The following is a 13,054-nucleotide window of genomic DNA, read 5'->3' as shown; positions in this document are numbered from 1 at the left end:
TCAGACCTCAATAAATTTAAAAAAATAGAAATTGTACCCTATATCTTCTCAGAGCACAGTGGTATAAAATTGGAGACCAATTCCAACAGAAGCATTAACCACTTCACAAAATCATGGAAATTATACAATCTATTCCTGAATGACTACTGGGTCAAGGAAGAAATTCAGGTGGATATGAAAAGATTTTTCAAACTAAATGACAATGGGGACAGAAGTTATCAAAATCTGTGAGATACAGCAAAGCCATTCCTGAGAGGAAAACCAATACCATTAAATGCTTACATCCAAAAGACAGAAAACTCACAAATCAACAAACTAATACTCTCAAGGAACTAGAAAACAAAGAGCAAATTAACCCTAAACCTGGCAGAATTCAAGAAATAACTAAGAAAGGAGCAGAACTAAATGAAATTCAGAACAAAAGAACTATACAGAAGATCAACAAAACCAAAAAGTTGGTTTTGCAAAATATAAACCAAATTGATAACCCTCTTGCTCGATTGACAAGAACTACAAAGGAAAGGACTTTAATAAACTCAATCAGAAATGAAAAAAAAAAGAAAGGAAACAGTTTATTAAGACATACAGTTTAAATAGTGATTACTCTCATAAACAAATAAGCCCCGCCTCCAAAACTCCTTCTTGGTGCAAATTTCAAAAGGAAAAAGCCAAGAAACAGAAGTCATTGCTAGTTATATGATACAAGTTTTTAAGAACTCTACCTTCAAAAGTTCATTTAATTATAATCAACACTTAGGCTATATATGTACTAATATATCTATGTGAGGCCTATGTTCTCTCAATAAAAGGTTCCCAGTCAACTTCTTTCTTTTAAACATCTGTTAAATGTATATTTTTCCTCTGTTTCTCCTCTTGTTGATGTGATTTTAACAAAGAATAATGTAAAACTTTATTGGCCTTTTGGAAAAAAAGATCCTCTCAAATTTGTTCTTTTTAGGGCTTATTCATCCTTTTACTTCTGTCTCTCCTTCCCCTTGCCACCTTTGACACCAGGTGAAGGGACCTAAAGGAAATTTCTATCACTAGCAGCCCAGGAACTGCTTGAGAAACACAAAAAAGGCACCACAGACTCCTCCTTTTTTGGCAGGATACCCCCTTTTCCTCATGGAATCACAAGACTTGTGGGTAGACAAGTTTCTCTCTGGGATAAAGTTGAATTCATTTTTATAATTAATTCCTCATTCTCTTTGGCTTTTAGATGCATGAATGTGTGCATATGTAAGTTATATATTGTCTCTACATGAATGTATACATGTATATATGCATTTGTATATTGTCTACATGGTACCAAATTAACTTAAATGAGTGCTCATAAATTTAAAAAAATAGCCCAAATATTTTTCAAGTTTACCTGACTTGACTAAATATTTTGGTCAATATGACTAGTTTAATACTGTTAGTTTACTAAAAGCAACTCTGTCTTCTGACTTATCAGCAAAATGTACATGTACTTAACTTTTAGGTTATTGCTTCTCTGACACTTGCCTGCCAGAGTAATATAAAAATGGTTAATAAAAAGTTCAACGTGAGATGATGGCTAGATTTGTCTAATGTCTGATCAGATTGTACAAACATAATTGTTAACAATGAATATATAAAACAGACATAAATGGAATAAAAATGTATAAATGAACTTATAAAAATAATTATGTTTCATAATATGTTTACATAAAAACGTTTTTGAAATCTTTTTGGTAACTATACCCTTAGAGTTTTGTTAAGCTAAATTAAATGATGGATATTTACTGAATATATAGATCATTTCCAAATAAGATATAATGCTAAGACATTAAGTATTAAATATGAGCTTAAGTTTATATATAATACATTAGGTTTTTTATTTCAGAGACAAAATATATTTAGATTGGTTAGTAAATATGCTGTTTCACATTAAAAAATTATTCCATTATAAAGCCTATGCTTATAAAAATTATAAAATGCATATTCATAAAGTATTAGTAGGTCAACCACAGTCAAACATCCCTACTTCTTGGGTTTTCACAAAGAATTAAAGTTACTAAGACTTAAAATTCTTACTAACATATGGTAACTAAAACTTGAGAGAAGAAGAGAAACAATTCCACATGCAAAGTGTATAAAGAAAATAAAATCTGTTTTAGGGTGCAAAAGATTATAAAACATAGAAAAGATGTGATTTCTGGTAAAAAAAATTAACTTTGCCGAGTTTAGAGGTTCTTTAAAAGCTAAATTCAATTGAAAGAATAAAAGAAGAAAAAATTAAATAGATAAACTGAGCAGGCATAGAAAGTTAGACAAAAAAAGAAAATGGAAAAATTATAAGAGATTATAAAAGGTATAAAGAAATCTTATCTTGTGTGGTCAAAGCTGATTGAGATTGGATAAATTTGTTTATAAGGTCTTATTAAAATTAGCTTTAATATTATTAATACAAAACTCCAGGGGCAAACGTTAGCTGTCTCATTTAAACAAGATTTTCATAAAGTATTATTAGGAGACAAGGAAAGACTTTGATTCACCTTTCCAGTAAACTGTTAAAAAAAAGAAAATGAGCAAATTTTTTTGTTGAATGTGTCTTTACCTATGACAATTTTTAGTCTCTTCTTATTCCTTCTTGGAGATTTTCTTCCGAGCTTCAGAGGGACTGAGAAACTCTTTTCATTGTTCAAACAATTCAGGCTATTTGCAATATATGGACAATTTCTCAGCATTTCCACTGTGCATACCACCCTCCGTCTTCCAGACCAGTGGACTATACAAATGGAGTAATACAAAATCAATTGACAAAGTTTACAGAAACTTTTAACCTTCTCTGTCCTAAGACTTTTCTGTTGGTATGTTTAACCTATGTTCTACCCCATTTGGCAAACATCAGCTTTATGTCTTCAAAATAACAAGAGAAAAGTCCACACACCTGGATTAAGTAGTACATAAACCAGGTCTCTTTAAAGGTGATATTTGTCTTTTTTATAAAGGCCTTATAAAACTTCTGTGAAAAAATTAAATTAACTACAGATTATTTTAACATCAAGCCCACAAGATATGTAAACATCAAAGATCATGACCTCCCAAGTTATGTTTATTGAAAATGCCATCAGAAAATGACTCCCTCTAACCCTGGAGGAAGGAACTATATCAGCCACAGTAGACCAATCTCTGTGATGCTAAATTGAAGGCCAATGTCTCTTATCATACTTGGTCACCCGTCTGTCTATAGATAGCTCAGGGGAAACCCAACACTGGATTTCTTTCCTCATACTTTTATCTAGGCATGATCACCAATCTATTTTAGATGGAGATTCTACTTTGGGGAAACCTGCTAATTACCTGCCTATCCACAAAGAAGATAACTGCATGCATTTTAGAGTGCTTTTGCCTTAATGCGGTGCCAATTCCCATGAACATATGATTAGAAAACATCCTATAACCTTAGGAAAAATTGCTAGTTCCATCAAACCAGTGCCTTCATCACAGATCTACATAAATAGTTCCCATGAAATAAAAACCCATTTGGAAAAATCAGAAAAGAAGCCACTTGGCTACTAGTATCTAGAAAAGAACCGAGATTTAATTTTTTTCTTGATGTTTTTACTTGGCTCCCTAATGGAATAAGTTTTTTGTTATTGTTGTTCTGGCATCCAAATTATCTTTTGATTATCCTTCTGTGAATTATATTTCTACTATTCAAGTTATTAATGTTATGTATCTCTCAATGTTTTACTTCTTCCAAGAAAATTAAAATCATGGTATTCCAAAGAACAGAGATAACAGAACAGGCAACAGTAGCTATATAATCAATGACTTGACTGAAGTCTTCTTCTTGGCACTCTGTGGTACCATTCCAATTTGGCTGATGGGTGCTCCTAAAATTTCTCACTTAGATATATCCTTTTCTCACCTTTCCCAATATGGGACAGAACAGTCTGGGAATGAACCTTCCTGGTGATGAGGAACACCTAGACACTCAGACATTGAGCATCAAAGCTTCTGAAATGAAATATTTTGATTAAAAGAGAAGTGAGAAACAAAATAAAAGTATCTGAAAAATACAGGCCACCTCTAAATTGTCAGGCTCAGAAAGGCATGCAAATGAGGTAGCAGTCATATGCCACTCCCCACCTTAACCCTTAATTATCTCTAGAAACCGCTTGCTATGTGGAGGCTACACTAACTAACAACACAAGTAGCCATAAATTAACCTAACAATGACACAGGCTGGACACCATAACTCATACTGCATAGTTCAACGATGTGTATTCCATCACTAATTAAAGTTTGTGTAAATCAATAAGAATTCCTAAAAAATTTTCCTTGGCCATTCCATATCTCCCTTTTTGTTTTTAAAAGTCTGCTTATAACAAACCCCAAACAGATCTCATAGCCAAGGTTTCTTGTGTCTGATTGATTCTTCCCTGTAGCTGTACTAACTCTGGATCAGGTAATCTCTTTAAAATTCTATTTTGTGTCTCAAGTTTTCTTCCTTTAGGTTGAAAAATTTACAAAGTGTTTGCACTTGGGAGACAAGACCAAGAATGGCCTTGTCAGCAACACCGAAATCTAAACTTGAAACAATTAAAGTCCCATCAGCAGCAGAATGGGTGAGTAAACTGGGTGACACACAGCCTCAGACAGCAGCATGTGTGCCACAGACTGAGGCACAGAAACCACAGGAAAACCTTTTAAGCATAATATTAACAGAATATTGAATGTAACATTAAGTTACTGAAAACTGAAAAAGAGGCAAAGTTGAGCAAACCTTGGCTTCATGACAAATAGTTACCTACTGAGAATAACAAAAAGAATGAGGATGGTAATTACCACTGGGTACAGTAGAAAGAGGAAATCAGGGGGCACACCAGAGCCTCCTAAGTCTGTTTATTCACCTGGATGGTGAGTCCTTAACTGTTTATATTCTTATGATTTAAATTCTGCATAAAACCATCTCAAGAATTTTTTGCTTCTTCAGACCATATCACTCAGTCCACTCAGATTTTCCAGCAAGAAAATGAGAATCTTATACTAAAATCATGGAATACAATTCACAAATACTTACAAAAAAACTGGAATTATATGGCACCAAGATTTTATAAAAGAAACAAAAGACAAACATCTCAGGTAAGCAACCTGCTTCATCCACAGTTCACAAATAACCACATACTCTGTAGATTAAATGTTTCCAAGCTTGGGGACATCTCTCATTGTGGAGATGTACCAAGGGTGGCTCACTCCTAGGCAGTGAGTGCGAGAAACCTGAGAAGGTGAAAAATTTATAATTCCAGGAGCTCCACACACCCCACTGTCCGCTCCTCGCAGGGTGAAAATGCTTCCTCCTCTAGGGTCTCAATTCTCACCAGCGATCAAACACTCATCTGCAGTCAGTTTAACATCTTAACCTTTGATGTCATTTTTCTGACAACACTTCTGACACCAAATGTTTGCCATTTGATGAACAGCAATCAGTTCTCCAACACTAATTGGTGGTCCACCAATTCTATTCTGACACCACTCAGACTCAGCACAGAATCCACAAGTTCAGGGCTCAGTCCCATATTCGTGCTCACACTTCATATGCCAGATGCAAGCCCCGATGGCCCATCTACACTTCTGAACAACTGCTTATAAATCAGGGGTTCCCATAACCCCCTTTTCAAGTTCAATAATTTGATATAACTACTCATGGAACTCAGTAAAACATTTTAATTACATTTACCCGTTTATTAAAATTGCTACACTTAGGAATGTCCAAATAGAAGAGATGTGTAGGGCAAGGGAAAGTGCTGGGTTAAGATGGGGCTGGAAGGTAATCCTGGTAAACACAGCTGTGATTAAAGAAACCCCCATCCTTTTTGTTCATCCAGAGCAGCTCGTTGCAAAGAAACACCATTCCCTCTATGACTCAGATGGTGCTCCCTCATGCACCTATCACAAAGCCAGAGAGACTCCACAAATTCCCATTTCTGCCTCACAAACAATTAGATGAACACTTCTGTTTTTACTGGTCTGAACAGAATACATGTTAACCAAACATGGCTTAAGTTATTCTCCTTCTGACAGGCCCCGGAACTTTGATGCTCCCTCAGCCTCAGCCAGCACACAGCCCCTCTCTGTGTCCCTCCTAAGAACAGTGTGACTTCAGGATAAATCATTTTCTGATGCACCATGTAACTTTGCCACCCTACAGCCTGCCCTCCTCCTCCCCGTCTTCTAATCTTATTTACTCCTGCCTATGAAAGAAAGCCCCCTTCTGCCTAACCTTTAAGACGCTTGTAGATCTTATAGTTAGTATTTTACCCTATTTAAATATTCCTTTACAATAAAGTCACTTCTGATCTAAATATGAATTTGCTTTATTTGTAAATGTCTGAAAACAGCCAAGGTAATAACAATTGCAATCTCCTATAGGGCATCACACACTCCTTCCCTCACAAACCCAAATAAACCTTCATGTAGAACCAGATTTCCAGCGACCTATAGCTTCTCTTCATATAAAGGTCTTTTTCCATGATAGAGTGAGCAGGCTGGGACACCTCCCAGGGTGACTTCCCAGAAAAAAAAAAAATAACTAGGACATCAATGACCTTTTGCAAGCTGAAGATTGGTCTTGGCTTGGAGTCATTGGGCTTCTCAATCAGGGATATTCATTTAATTATAAATGAGAAAATACTCACTGTTTCAAGAATCAAGCAAAATCACTTAAACTCAGTGTTTATGTTTATAGAAGAGAAGGACATTCTGAAGAGAAAAATCTCAGACCACACGTGTTTTTCCTCTGCTCCCACACAACAACCAGCACAGAAGACTTCTGTGAACAAATGTGTGCAAATTTCTCCCTACCAATAAATAAGCAATCAATTTTGCAGGAGACACTAGCTAAATATCTTCAAATACAGTTCAGTTCTGACACTATCTACCTGGAGATAGCATCAAATCACACAGGTTGAGGACTCAGTCCCACAAGACTGTCCCCGCTTTGGACACCAGTTGCATGTCCTGACCTACAAAACTTCTGACCAACCAGGCATAGGTTAAGAGTTCCATGACCCTCTCTGTAGATTTAATTAATTTGCTAGACCAACTCATACAACTGAGGGAAATTTATATTTACTGGTTAATTATAAAGAATATCTTTAAAGATATAAATAAGCAGCCAGATGAAGAGATACATAGGGCAAGGTATGGGGGAAGAGATGCAGAGATTTCAAGCCCTTTCCAGCTAGGCTCACCACCTGCCAGAAACTACCATGTGCTATCTATCTGAAAGCTTCCCAAACCCTGTCCTTTTGATTTTTATGGAAGCTTTATTACACAGGCATAATTAATTAACCATAGGCCATTTCCAGCAACTTAATTTTCAGCTTCTCTCTCCTCACAAGAGGTTGGCAGTGAAAATGAAAATTCCATTTCTCTAAGCACTTGGCTTGTTGCCCTGGCAACCCGCCTCCCCTCAGGTGGTTTCTAGGGTCTTTGCAAAATCCATTTCATTAACATAATCTCAGGTGTGTTTGAAAGGTTTACTGTAGATAACAAAAGACTGTCTCTCACCTTTACCATTCAGGAGCTACTTACTTCAGGAACCAAGAACAAAAGACCAAATATTTTAAGAAAAGATATTGCTCTAGTCACTTAGCAACAAGGCTTACAGGAACTGAAAGCCAGAAATCATGGACAAAAACCAAAATATATCTATCATAATATCACAGAAATTGTAAGGCATTTAAATTTTATACTACAATGAGGAAATTAAAAGTATCTAGCCCTTTCAGAAAATAAGCAGATCATTTGTTATTTCCATAGTAACAAAATATTTGGTAAACAATCATATATGAACACTTCCTGGAGTTCCCAAATCCAGTCTCACAAGATTCACCATTAAACTCCAATATCTAGATAACAGGATACAGAACAGGGTTATCCACTGTCACAAATTCTCCACCTGCACAAGAGAAAACTGATGTTTTGATAAATCTTTGTAATTCATCAATTTTTCTACCACACTTTCTTGTGAAAATGTATTCATTTTTCTGCAATCAAAATGAAAGAGATTTCTTTTTCTATTTCCTTCCCTGGGTACCATTCCCAAAGCTAAGTCCTGAAATTATATTGAAAATTACCTCCAAATAAGAGGTGTCTTCAAATAAGAGATACCTGTAATCCTAGTATTTAGGGAGGCCAAGGTGGGAGAATTGGTTGAGGCTAGGAATTTGAGACAAGCCTGGATAATGTAGTGAGACTTGTCTCTACAAAAAAAAAAATTAAAAAATAGCCTGCTTGGTGGCAGATGCCTATAGTTTTAGCCACTCAGGAGGCTGAGGCAGGATGATTGCTTGAGCCCAGACATTGGAGGCAGCATTGAGCTATAATCATGCCACTGCATTCTCTAGGGTTTGTAAAAAATTAAAACTCTGTCTCGAAAAACAAACAAACAAAACAAAACCAGACCTGAGAAACTTTCTATATTCACTCTAGGGAAGAAAACAGTGAAATAATCATTTTTAACAGAGGGAATATATGACTAATTTTTTTTCCTGAAATATACCTCTTTCATGCCTCTTTGAAAGTATTTTCTTATCTTTTAAACTCTACTGCTAAAGTTCATTTTACTGTTAATAAAAAACTGAAGTTGAAATGAATAAACAAATCTTTCCAAGGTGACAAACCCAGGGAAGAGCAGTGGTGACAGCAACACAGATATGTCTTACTCAAGTGTCCAGTCAGATCATCCTGTTACTTGGAACATACACCAAACCCTCATTCTGCTCACTATAGGGCTCAAAGACCACCATCTCAGAAGCCACTGCACCATTCCTGCACCACACCATATGCCCGAAGTGCAAATTACTTTTCAGGTTCTTGTACCACCTTGCTGGGGAGGGTTTTCTCTGTCCTTGGCGACGGTTTTTCTCCCCTCACAAGTGTGCGAAGATCCAGAGAAATGGAATCCTTTCTGTCTTTTCCCCTCAAAAAAAAAAAAAACCCACACAAACAAACAAAAAACAACTGATTGGCCAGCCACCAATGTGTCTCTAAGAAATGGAAACGGGTTGGAGGACGAAAATCTTGATGTCTCAAGGGGCTAGCTTTTTAGATGAAAGGTATGCCAGAAGAGTCCTCTCAGCCCCAGGGCATTCAGCAAGGTGCTCCCCAGAGGCTCCAGCTCCATACCTCAGGCTGTCCTCTCAAAAGAGATGACCCAGAGCTAGCATTCACTAGACACTCCAGGAGGCATGGCCGCTGTGGGCATCCTGGGTCATCCTCAGATAGCTGTGAAACCCATGACCGCGAAAAGATAGGAGAGTGGCTGAGGACACATCACCCTGTAAAGTCTCCAAAGAAGAAACTCAACCTAAACACATTCTGGTAAGATGTCTGTGCCTAGGAAAGATAAAAGGAGGAGAGGCACAAAGATATTTTAAAGTGTGGCGTCAAGTGAATATTTGGATTTCCTCTCAAGAAATTTTCAGCAAAACAATATTTTCAAAGAAAACCACTGTTCTGTTTTAGAATAATAAACAATTAAAATACTCTGTCTCTTTGAACAATACAATAAAGAATACCCGATAATTCTGTGAATTGGTAAGGGGAAGCTGGCATTGGGGAATGTGTAGAAGAACTAGAAATTTAGGATTTTACTGCAAGCCCTAGAAGAGTTACGGTGGGAGCACAGTATTGGATCTGAGACCCTGCCTGCCATACACTTGGAAACTGTACGGGAAAAGCAGCCTCTCTGTGAAATGTTAAAATAACCAAATAGCAGGCAACTAGATTGAGGTGACTCTAGTGCCTTGGGTTCCTACCTAAGAATACAGAAATATAACCCAAATACATTTTGTGTAAATTATTAACTTAGAAGCAAAACTTAGGCCTAAAAAACAACAAAGCACCAATTAACCTCTGATCACATAACCAGAAAATAGCAACGTGACAGTCCAAAAAAAAGTGAACACTAAATTTTAGCCAATCATTATTGAATTAGGTACGCTTTGTGAACTAAAATAAGATTTTAAGGCTCACCCCCCTGCCACCACCGGCTGACTAAATGGACCCCCTCTTGGCCAAAGGAATATCCTAAAACTAAATTGCCTGCCAGGAGGAAGGAGGTCAGACATGCCTTATCATGCCCTCCTCCCTTCTTGAGGACATCCTTTGTAACCCATTAACAGGCCTAAGGGTATGCAAGACAAATCTGCAGGTCCTCAGTTTACACAACAAATATATGTCCAGATGGCTTATCTCTGATAAACAGTTCCTAATGTTGAAACATTCTGAGCCTTTAGACAAAGCTTCATGTCTTCAACCAATTATAAGCCAATGAACCTTCAAACCCACCTTTAACCTGTAAGCCCCCGCTTTGAGATGGCCCACCTTTTCAGCCAAACCAATGTGTGCCTCACACATGTTGATTTATGTCTTTGTCTGTAACCCCTGTGTCCCTGAAATGTATAAAACCAAACTGTAACCCAGCCACAGCGAGTCCACTCGCTCAAGGCTTCTTGGGCATGGCTCCGGGTCATGGTCCTCAAATTTGGCTCAGAATAAATCTCTTTAAAATTATTTTACAGAGTTTGACTTTTTTCCATTGACAGCTTCTTTATACACCTTTTAAAGTCTTTCTTTCAAGCCCGTCCGCTGGACTCCAAACGACAAACCATGGCTGGGTGCTTCCAGATCCATAAATTACTGTTTGTGCTAATAAACTCTTTAATGTTTTAACAGGAGAGAGGACTGGGGACCCCTCGGACCACCGCGCTCCTCCCACGCAGAGTCCCACACACACAGCGAGATTCCTCCCCCGATGACCTACCTGTCCTCACAGCACCGTCTGGGGAAGACGCGGGGCTGCGGGCTCAGAGCTGCCCGGACAGGGCTCTGGCTGTGCCAAACATGCCTCTGAGGATACGCCAGGACGCCCGCGCTCCTGGCTGCCAGAACAGCCCAGCCCTACACTGCGGCTGAAGGGGACTGAAGGCCAAGCTGTACCACTGGGGACTCGGATCCACAGACAACGCGGCCGAGCGCCGGGGAGGCGCGGATCCACCACAGCCAGTATCTGCGGGTTCCCACGACGCTCCACCCCCCTCAAAACACGCGGCCCACGCACTCACCAGTTCCTGGCCTCGGGCCTGCCCTGCCATCCCACACGCAGATCTCCCAGGACCTGCAGGTCGCAGCAGGACAAAGCCTGTGGCAGAGCCACCCAGACCCCCCAGACTCAGCAATGGCGACTGACAAGTGAACACAAAGGGAGCTTTGAGGTTGGCGCCAAAGGCCCCGGAGATAGTCGGAGACCCCGCCTCTTCCGCTGGCACCTGATTGGACTGTTGCCACAGTGGTGCCCCCGATTGGATAGGGCCTCAAGCCCCACCCCTTTGGGCCCCGAGGGGTAGGTGACGGGATCCCACACATTCATGGCTGCCACCAGCGCTTCCTCTTTGCTCTGGGACCTGGCACTTCCTGGAAGACATTCGCATTTAAGGTTTTATAGAAGGTTAGATCCACATATGGCTAATATATATAATATTTGAAATTGAAAACAATAGAAAATTACTTTTAAATTTCAGGTTTTCTAACCTCATGGCCTCTGGACTTTTGAAGAGGCGGTCTGAGTTTTAAAAAGGGAGGTGATCCCTCAGGCGGCAATGCCTATTATAAAGTATGAGCCACGTGTGTCATTTTAAAGTTTCCATAGCAACATAAAAGAAAAAACAAATACATGGAATTGATTGTAATAATTTATTTAACCTAATATATCCAAAATATTATTGTTTGTATAGGTGATCAAAATAGTATTAATGGGCCGGGCGCGGTGGCTCACGCCTGTAATCCTAGCACTCTGGGAGGCCGACGCGGGTGGATCGCTGGAGGTCAGGAGTTTGAGACCAGCCTGAGCAAGGGCGAGACCCCGCCTCTACTAAAAATAGAAAGAAATGATATGGACGACTAAAAATATATATAGAAAAAATTAGCTGGGCATGGTGGCACATGTCTGTAGTCCCAGCTACTTGGGAGGCTGAGGCAGTAGGATCGCTTAAGCCTAGGAGTCTGAGGTTGCTGTGAGCTAGGCTGACGCCATGGCACTCACTCTAGCCTGGGCAACAGAGCTGGACTCTGTCTCAAAAAAAAATAATAATAATAATATTAACGAAGTATTTTTTTATTTTGGTACTAAGTCTTTCAAACTTACCCTTTATTTTAGGCTTCCAGCATATCTGGATTCAGAAAGCACATCTGGATGCATACCTACTTTTTGACTTTTATTTTTATTAAGGTTGATCAATGGGTCCAAGAAATGTCTGCCTGTCTGTTTCATATAATTGTTTAGCATTTATTGATTAGTATTTTTCTAATGTCACTTATTTTGCCAAGGGTTGCCAAAAAGCAGCTTTCTAATTCTATTATATCCTCTGCATGTATGAGTTCTTATCGTTCTATTAAGAACTGCATTTTCTCATGAGATCTTCATTACATTAAAAACTAGATTGTCAGGGCCAGGCACAGTGGCTCGCATCTGTAATGCTAACCCTTCTGGAAGCTGAGGCAGGAGGATCACTTGAGGCCAAGGAGTTCAAGACCAACCTGAGCAACATTGCAAGATTCTGTCTCTACAAAGTTTTTTTTGAAAATAGCCAGGCATGGCCGTGTGTGCCTATAGTCCCTGCTGTATGAGAGGCTGAGGAAGTAGGATCTGCCACTGCACCCTAGCCTGGCAACAGAGCAAGACACTGTCTCAAAAAAAGAGAAAAAAAAAAAACTAGCCTATCAGGAAAGTAAGGGTAAAAGCTTGATACTTTTATCAATTGTCATAATAATGATGGTGTGGCCCCAGCAAAGAAAACGTATGAGTTACATTTTTCTAACTTTTTTGTTTTTCCTGGAATTTCATATACTACCATATAAATCTGTTTTTGAGCTCAAATTCTCTCATCTTAGGTCAGTGAGGAGCACTTCACATTGCCTCCTTTGCCCTTATGCCATGAAACCGTATGTTTGGAGACCTTTCTTATTTTCTAGAATGAACAGAGATGTGGGCTTCTCTTTGTTATATATATATTTTTTG

This window comes from Lemur catta, chromosome 13 (genome assembly GCF_020740605.2).
Source record: "Lemur catta isolate mLemCat1 chromosome 13, mLemCat1.pri, whole genome shotgun sequence".
Taxonomy (NCBI): Eukaryota; Metazoa; Chordata; class Mammalia; order Primates; family Lemuridae; genus Lemur; species Lemur catta.
The sequence above is the reverse complement of the archived record's forward strand: the minus strand, read 5'-3'. Positions refer to the sequence as shown.